The sequence below is a fragment of the Triticum aestivum genome, chromosome 1D (assembly GCF_018294505.1).
Source record: "Triticum aestivum cultivar Chinese Spring chromosome 1D, IWGSC CS RefSeq v2.1, whole genome shotgun sequence".
Lineage (NCBI taxonomy): Eukaryota > Viridiplantae > Streptophyta > Magnoliopsida > Poales > Poaceae > Triticum > Triticum aestivum.
The window spans coordinates 295,434,401-295,444,096 of record NC_057796.1 but is presented as its reverse complement, the minus strand read 5'-3'; positions in this window follow the sequence as shown (position 1 = coordinate 295,444,096).

Genomic DNA, 9,696 nt, shown 5'->3' with positions numbered 1-9,696 from the left:
ATGATTCAAGAGGAAGCAAAAACAAACTTTCTCGAATTCACAGCGGCAACTTGCATCAAATGCAAATGAATTAGAGGAAGTTACTTCTTTCATCCGAACATATGCTTCATGAGCTAGCATGAAGAAATGTCTTCAAAAGTTTCCAACACTAGCTTAATGTTCAACAAAATCATGGATAGAATAAGGATGTTGTCGATGGTCTCAACAACAATTCATCGAGGTTTCCATACAAATGGAGTTCCATAACTATGTGAACAAGATGATAGCATTGGTCAGACCAAGAGATATGACGGTGTATGCTCGAGGAAACAACCACGAGTAAGACAACATTATGAACATCGTTGGTTCTGATTTGATTTGATGATAGCCCACACTCAAATCAAGTTTTGACAAGACAATAGATCCAACAACTAATCACGAGGACCAATCAATGAAGATATCATCTTTCTACAACACACATACACACAAAGATATCCCTTAGTGATGAACTAAGTCAGACAAGCTTTTATCTTCCAACTCTCCAAGTTGTTGTTTAGCTTAACCAACTAGTTCAGGGTATCCAACACAGAGTCTTGGAGAATGGGCGATTTACAAGAAACCAACTTGATCACAAGCTCAACATAACAGTCATGGCCAACATGGTGATACTTCCAAGAAGATATTCGAAAAATCATGAACCACCAATATGTTACTAAGCTCGAGAACAATCTTGCTTTTAAGGGCAAGACGATGTGATCAAAAAGAGCGAGGCATTGATACAATCCTAACTCTTGATCGAAGGGTGCACTAGGGAAAATGGACTAGGTAGCACGATCCATCTTAGAATGATGGTTCAGTAACCAAGACGCTAAGAATGAAATTATTGTCCTTTAACTACCAAGCAACGGGGTTGCTAGCAGTACTGATTTCACACATCACAATTCGCTTGTCAGTATTTCGGATACAATAACACGGAAAACCGAGGAATGAATGATGATGGCGAGAGGTATCACTGCATCAAGAATTCATAAGGGTTGGTGCAATTCTCATGACATTCCTGACATCAAGACGGCACTACTTCAGGGTAGAACAGAACAAAAGCTGGATTGGCATTTTGATCTGCGGGATACAACTACTTTGACCCTATCCTGGATATGGATGAGGTACTGGAGTTTGTTTCTCCTAGTCATTCCGGAATAGAACGACTTGACGGACCTCGAGAATAAAAGGCAACAATGAACATGAATGCACATCTACTCCTGACCAACAATTGACAGACGAAGGTCAAATAACAACTAAGAGGGACAACTCAAAGGAACATATAGCTTTATAAGTTGTGGATGCATAGATTAGTATGTCGAGCAAAGTTCAACATAATTCTTCCGGATAACCCATCCAGAAAAGGAAGGACTGGCAGAGTCACAACATAGAATCGAGAGCTCATCAAGAGCTCTGGTTGTGATCTTTGGTTCAAGAACTTCTGCCATATTGGTTCATGGTACTGGAAGAATGATATACCACGAACCTCGAGGACTATCACAAAGGTTTACTAATGTCCTAAGGAACTAGCAAACACTAACAACATGAAGCAAGTAGGGTGAATCTCGGGTTCAATAACCCAGGAATAGAATACCTACTACTAAGTAGCATCACGGGATGCTTTCGAAAATAATGGCCAGAATCATCACACTGGGGAAACAAAGCATTGCTAGATTACTGAGTGGTTCTCTAAGACACCTAGGGTCATAATAATAGCTCCAACATATATACTGAGGCAGTGGAGTACCTCAACACACCGGTTAGTGTGGTTAATCTGGCCCAAAGGGACAGCGGCAACGGAAAGAATGGATTTGCAAATGCATCCGACTATGTAGAAACCTGGGATGACTCGGACAGCATAACGGCTGTAAATGCTCAAAAACATTTGAGACATCCTGCAATATAGTGGCATAACCACTCAGAAGCACAATATCAAGATTCCGAGACCAACTATGAACACACGAAAGTAGTAGAAACTGAACTGGGGCTTAAATCCATCAATCCTATAAGTCTCTATCATAGTAACTCGTCATCCTAATAGATAGATGAGAAGGCCTAGTTCTTAATCCCCGTAGAAAGGAAGAGGATGACTCAGATCAGAAGGGCATAAGGTAAAGGAGTAAAAAGAGCCTTACATTCCCTTCCACAATCAATTCCCCTATATAACTAAAGAATTTCTAGACACGATTTCGACCAGTTTGGCTTGGTAATCCTACAGGCAGTCAGGCTCTGATACCAAAGCTGTCAGGACCCCGATCCTAAGTCACACCGATCTAGCATGTAACACATCATATCACTTTGCGGCCTCACGCACGGTATTCCCACGGGTGCCACCTTACCTGGCCCAGGACCGTTTGCACCTTTTGGCTCACGTATATGATAGTGTCGCTAACATCCATATGACAGAGAACCCGGGCCGACATGACTAGTCGTGAACCCAAAGTGGCACCAAATTACAGGGACATGCATACATGACCCAGCAACGAACGTGTCGGTCATCAGCGAGTGAATTCGGGCTGTAGCAACTGGGCTAGCAGGACTCCAGGAATCCGGGCTGTAGCAGGCTAACAGGACTCCGAAAGACACCGCGTGACATTCCCCAAAGGGATAGACACAGGATCGAAGAAAGACACATGCCAGCCAGTCTAAGTGTTCCGGAGCAGTAGCAACTTGGCTAAAAGGACTCCGGTTAACCGGGCTGTAGCAGACTACCATGGCTCAGTGGAAGCACTAGACTACATTTCCCCATAAGAGAGGCTACCAAGGATAGACAACTAGGTTGTCGGATCCCACACATAGCAAGCATTTCAATCATACACACAATATGCTCGATATGTGTAAATACAACATGGCATCACAACCAAACTCTATGACTCAAAGTATTTATTCATAAGACTCTGAAGAGTCAGATATTACAAACATGGGTTTCATGACCCAGCTTTCAAGTCATACAAGCAATAGCACATGCGGAAGCTTATCTTGTCTGAGTATAGACAACTACAAATGAAAAAGGTTGAGAAGCCTGACTAACTACAAGACCCTGCCGAGGGCACAAGATCGTAGCTGAGGTAACAAGAAAAACGTCGAAGTCCAAGCGGTACTACTAGCGAGACTGAAATCTCTCTGCAAAAACATAAAATAGGCAAAAGTGAGTACAAATGTACCCAGCAAGACTTACATCAGAACTAGCCACATATGCATCGGTATCAATAAAGGGGTGGTGGAGTTTGACTGCAGCAAGCCAGCTTTGACTCGATGGTTATCCTAAACTACGAATGCAAGTAACTCTTTTGGGGTAGCGCACACGAGTCCACATATTCACCATACCAGTACACCACTATGGATTCGCTCCCGTCTCCCTACGAGAACGCCATCCATAGCACTCACGCTTATCTTGCGCATTTTAGAGTATCCACTTTCACTTGTCTATGAACTGTACAGGCAACCCAGAAGTCCTTTACCGCGGACATGGCTATTTGAATAGATCATGTTAACCCTGTAGGGGTGTAATTCTTCACACACACTCTCACCACTTACCACCATGTACACATCGTGTTTCTTGGCAACCTTCAAGCGGAAGCCTGGCGAGGGAGTCGGCACGACCTGACTAACCACACAAGTCTCTAGTCCATGTTTATTGCCTATTCGGGTTCCATCCGCAAGGAGATCCGGCCGGGGTGTCGCTCACGGCCCCAAACGATGTGTGCAGGGTTCCCAAGCCCACCTCGACGGATGGATCTATGCTTGGTACACCGTGCCACGGTGCCTAGTCTGTCCCAAGCCCACCTGTACCGGGTGCCACTTGGCAGACTACTAACACAACCTACAAACACCAGAAACTAGTTGCAACTCCTGGACAGAGATCAGGTTGATTAATAAGTCGAGAGGGGCACTTAAGCATTCCAATGCGTGGTAGTAACTGCTCAAGGATCACAAACACAGAACTCAGTTCTTGAGGACGGCTGTAATGAGACAACCCACCATGTACTCCTACATGGCCTCTCACCGCTACCTTTACCAAATCGTGTTCACACACTTAGCTCTCAACAGCAGGACATGTTCACCACATTCCAATTCACCCCCGATGAATCAGATCTGACTCAACTCTAAGCAGTAGCAGGCATGACAAACAAGCATGAATGAGTAGGCACATCAGTGCTCAAACAACTCCTACTCATGCTAGTGGGTTTCATCTATTTACTGTGGCAACGACAGGTCATGCAGAGGAAAGGGGTTCAACTACCGCAGCATGTAACAGTTGAAACGTTGTTGTCCTAATGCAGTAAAATAAAGCAGGAGCGAGAGAGTGGGATTGTATCGGAATGAACAAGGGGGTTTTCCTTGCCTGGCACTTCTGAAGATAGTATAGCTCTTCACCGGTGTCATCGAACTCATCATCGGAACATACGTCTACTGAGGGGGAACAACCACCGACTTACAAAGAAGGAACACAATAATTGCAATGCACATTCACATGAATGACATGCCATGTTAAGGTACTGAATTCACCTAATGCAATATCTAGCCAAGTTAATTGAAATGGAACTCAAACAAGATCAAATTCCAACTCCAAATGTTATTTCATAAATTGCCCTAATCATCATCTGTCCTATACAGTGAGGTTAACTTGTTCAAACATGCATGATCATGGCATAAAAATATTCTTCATATTTTTCTGATCATTTTTCATATATAACTTATTTCCATATATAACTTATTTCCATTGGAGTTAACTTGTTCAAACATTTTCTGGAACTTCCAAATCATTTAGAATTAGAAATAATCCAGGAAAATGATTACTGCATCATCAATGCGTCATGCTGACATCAGCTAGTCAACAGCGTCAGCCCAGGTCAAACCTGACGGCTGGGACCTACATGTTAGTGTCTCAGGGCTGATTTGGGTGGATGACAGGTGGGACCCGTCAACGCTGACTCGGCCAAAGTCAAACCGACACGTGGGCCTTCTGTGGTTAGCTTAATTTAACCAGGGGTTAAATCAGTGGTTAAATAAAAGGTGGGGCCGGGCTGTCAATGAAACATGCGCCAAATAACTGCCTCATTAGTGGCTAATGATGATGCCACATCATCATCGCCGAAGTCAGGTCGGCGAGGACCAAACCGACGGCGGATGACCACCATGCGCTCGATACGGAGCACCAAATCGCATGTGGTTTGCGGCATTGGGTTGCTGGTGTTGTGCTCCATCGAATCTTAGTGTAGATGGACCAAGAGGTTGCCGGAATAGTCGACGGCGACGAGGTTTGGCAGCGGCCGGAGTTCGTGCAAGCACGGACTAGACGCGGGGATGCGTTTCCAGACGAGCTAGTGGTGTGGTAGGCTCCTGGGAGCACGCGGAGTGCGGTGGTGTGCTCTTCTGCAAGCTGCAGCGGTTGTAGCCGCGGTGGCGACATGGCCGTCGGCGAAGATCGCTCGGGCTCGACGGTGGGCTAGCTAGGGCGTGCTATCGAAGAAGGGGACAGGGGGAAGAGATCAGGGGCTCACTGGGGGGTGGATATAACACCCCGGATGTAACTTTCCATATTTGTAACTCCAACTCTTGCCATTTTCGGCTATGTGTTATGATTTTCCCTCCGTGGTTGGGTTTTGTCTTTCGTTTTGCATTTTGTTCATGTCATGCATCTCATATCATGTCATCATATGCATTTCATTTGCATACGTGTTCGTCTCATGCATCCGAGCATTTTCCCCGTTGTCCGTTTTGCAATCCGACACTCCCACGTGCACCGGCGCACCCCTCTTGTCTATTTTCATGAGCAGGTGTTAAACGTTCTTGGAATGGACCGAGGTTTGCCAAGTGGCCTTGGTACACCACCGGTAGACCACCTGTCAAGTTTCGTTCCATTTGGAGATCGTTTGATGCTCCAACGGTTAACCGGGTAACCGCAGAGTCCTTTTGTGTGTTGCAGCAAAACCCCCCTCCAAACAGCCCAAGAATCCATCTAAGTCACCTCCATGCTCTTGGTCGTTCGATCACGATCGTGTGGGCGAAAACCACACTCCACTTGGAGCCACCTAGCTCCCTCTACCTATAAATATGTGCACACCTCCTCCAAATCTCGGATGAAACCCTAGCCACCGCTCCCCTCGCGGCGCCGAACATGTCCGGTCCGGACGGACGCTTCGCCGCCGCTGCGCCCGACCAACGGGACGCCGCCATGTGGCAGCCGCCGGCGCCGCCGCCCGTCGGCCTGCGCGGGGCCCCCGCGGCCCGTCTCCTCGCCCGCCGCCGCCCGGCTTCCTCCACCGCGCCCGCGCCCGACCCCGCCGCCCGGTGGCCGCCTTCGCCGAAGCGCCGCCGCCGACCGCCGTCGCCTCCGCCCGCGGGACCCCGACGCCGCCTCCTCGCCGTCCCGCCGGCTCCCCGCTGCCCGTGCCCGCGACCGCCGCCGCCCCGCGTCTCCTCCGCCTCCCCCGAGCTCTCTCCGACCGGCGCCCTCCTCTTCCCCTCCGACTCCGGCCAGCTCCTGCTCCGGCGAGCCTCGAGCGCCCGATCCAGATCCGTCCGCGAGGTTGACTTTCCCCCTCCCCTCAAATTCTCTGTCCCGAGATATTGCAATATGTTGCTCACTTCATTGCATCATAACTCCGTGACCGTAGCTCCGTTTCGTGCGTGTAATATATCAAAATGTTCATTACGAGATGCTCTTCATTTTGTTCCATTGTGCCATGCTCGTTTGAGTCCATCTTGATGCCTAAATATCTGGTGCAAGAGTGCTATATGATGTTTACTGCTGTTACTTATCAGAACTATGTGTTTTGTTATTTTTGTTGCAATTGATGTGTGCATCTTATGGGCATGAGCTCTACAGGTGTTTTGATTTATGCCATGCCATCTTTACAGAGGTGTATTCCATGTATTTTTGTGATCTATGTGGTGACTAGCACAAGCATGCAAACTAGGCTTCGTGATGTTTCTGTTTTCAGGGACGTAGGATTTTGCCAAGTCTGTTACTGCTGTTATTTTGTTGCCATGTATCCATGTGTCTACAGAGAGATCCATGCTTCTTTTGGGCATGTTCAGTAAAGATGTTTTGTAGATATAGTTGTTCTCTATCCATCCATGCCCTTGTTTGCAATTACGGAGGGCCATAGCATGTCTTAATATTGCTCTACTTTTGTTATAAAATATTCCTGGCAGATGTTAACATGATATTCAATTTTGCCAAGGTTGTTGTAGTTGATCCATACATGCTATGAACTTGCTCTTGCCAAGGGTAGCTTCATAAACATGCCATCTTGCTGTAGGTATGCTTGATTTGTCATGAATTGCTCTGTTATGAGTGAATTGCCAAGGGTAAGTCTGAAACCTGTTAACGAAACTTGCTATGTTTACATGGGTGCCATCATATATTCTGATCCTTTTTGGCTCATGGTCAGTAAGAGACTTTTGTTCTATGCATTTCATAGTTTGATGCCATGCCTTGTTTTGCAGTTTTAAGTTCTTGTAGCCTGTTGATTGCTTGCTCTGAACATTGCTACCTGATGTTGTTTATGCCATGTCCAGTAATTTCACTAGTCTGTGAACCTGATATCTTTTGCACATTTGCCATGCTTGTTTGAACCTGTTATGGTGTGATCTAGCCGTAGCTCAGTGTTCATCTTTTGTCAAGCATCTCATGTAGATTACTGCCATATGCTTTGTTGCTATGTTGGGGTGATGTATCATAGTTACTTGTTGCATTCTAAGTGCTGTCATGCTGTTAATCGCAGAATCGTGTCATTCTTGTTTTGCTTGCCATTTGCAAACCGTGCATCCGTTTTCGGTGATCTTTATATCGATTTCGAACGAAATCATCTCATCTTTCTAGTGGCATACTTGGTTTTCCAAATTACTGCCTTTTTCATCCTTTTTCTTCCGGAGCACGCATACGCATCGCATATCATATCTCGCATATCATGCATGTATTGCATCATGTTGCTTGTGCACTTCCCGTGATTGATTGTGGTTCCATTTCTTGTGTTCTTGCTGTGGGTAGAGCCGGGAGACGAGTTCGTGAACGAGGAACCTGTTGAGTACGCTTACGAGGATCAAGCTTTCGACAACTCTGAGAACCTTGCAGGCAAGATGACCATACCCTCGAAATCACTTCTATCTTTGCTTTGCTAGTTGTTCGTTCTATTGCCATGCTGCGCTACCTACCACTTGCTATATCATGCCTCCCATATTGCCATGTCAAGCCTCTAACCATCCTTTCCTAGCAAACCGTTGTTTGGCTAAGTTACCGCTTTTGCTCAGCCCTTCTTATAGCGTTGCTAGTTGCAGGTGAAGTTGAAGTTGGTTCCATGTTGGAACATGGATATTTTGGAATATCACAATATCTCTTATTTAATTAATGCATCTATATATTTGGTAAAGGGTGGAAGGCTCGGCCTTATGCCTGGTGTTTTGTTCCACTCTTGCCGCCCTAGTTTCCGTCATACCGGTATTATGTTCCTTGAGTTTGCGTTCCTTACGCGGTTGGGTGATTTATGGGACCCCCTTGACAGTTCGCTTTGAATAAAACTCCTCCAGCAAGGCCCAACCTTGGTTTTACATTTGCCTACCTAAGCCTTTTTCCCTTGGGTTTTCGCGAGCCCGAGGGTCATCTTTATTTTAACCCCCCCGGGCCAGTGCTCCTTCGAGTGTTGGTCCGAACCGAGTAGACTGCGGGGCCACCTCGGGGAAACTTGAGGCCTGGTTTTACTCGTAGGATGTCTCATCCGTTGTGCCCTGAGAACGAGATATGTGCAGCTCCTATCGGGATTTGTCGGCACATTCGGGCGGCTTTGCTGGTCATGTTTTACCATTGTCGAAATGTCTTGTAAACCGGAATTCCGAGACTGATCGGGTCTTCCCGGGAGAAGGTTTATCCTTCGTTGACCGTGAGAGCTTATAATGGGCTAAGTTGGGACACCCCTGCAGGGTATTATCTTTCGAAAGCCGTGCCCGCGGTTATGAGGCAGATGGGAATTTGTTAATGTCCGGTTGTAGAGAACTTGTCACTTGACCTAATTAAAATACATCAACCGTGTGTGTAGCCGTGATGGTCTCTTTTCGGCGGAGTCCGGGAAGTGAACACGGTTTGAGTTATGCATGAACGTAAGTAGTTTCAGGATCACTTCTTGATCATTTCTAGCTTCGCGACCGTTGCGTTGCTTCTCTTCTCGCTCTCATTTGCGTATGTTAGCCACCATATATGCTTAGTGCCTGCTGCAGCTCCACCTCATTACACCATCCTTTCCTATAAGCTTAAATAGTCTTGATCTCGCGGGTGTGAGATTGCTGAGTCCTCGTGACTCACAGATTCTACCAAAACAGTTGCAGGTGCCGACGATGCCAGTGCAGATGACGCAACCGAGCTCAAGTGGGAGTTCGACGAGGAACGTGGTCGTTACTATGTTTCTTTTCCTGATGATCAGTAGTGGAGCCCAGTTGGGACGATCGGGGATCTAGCATTTGGGGTTATCTTATTTTCATTTGGATTTGACCGTAGTCGGTCTATGTGTGGATTTTGGATGATGTATGAATTAATTTATGTATTGTGTGAAGTGGCGATTGTAAGCCAACTCTCGTTATCCCATTCTTGTTCATTACATGGGATTGTGTGAAGATGACCCTTCTTGCGACAATACCACAATGCGGTTATGCCTCTAAGTCGTGCCTCGACACGTGGGA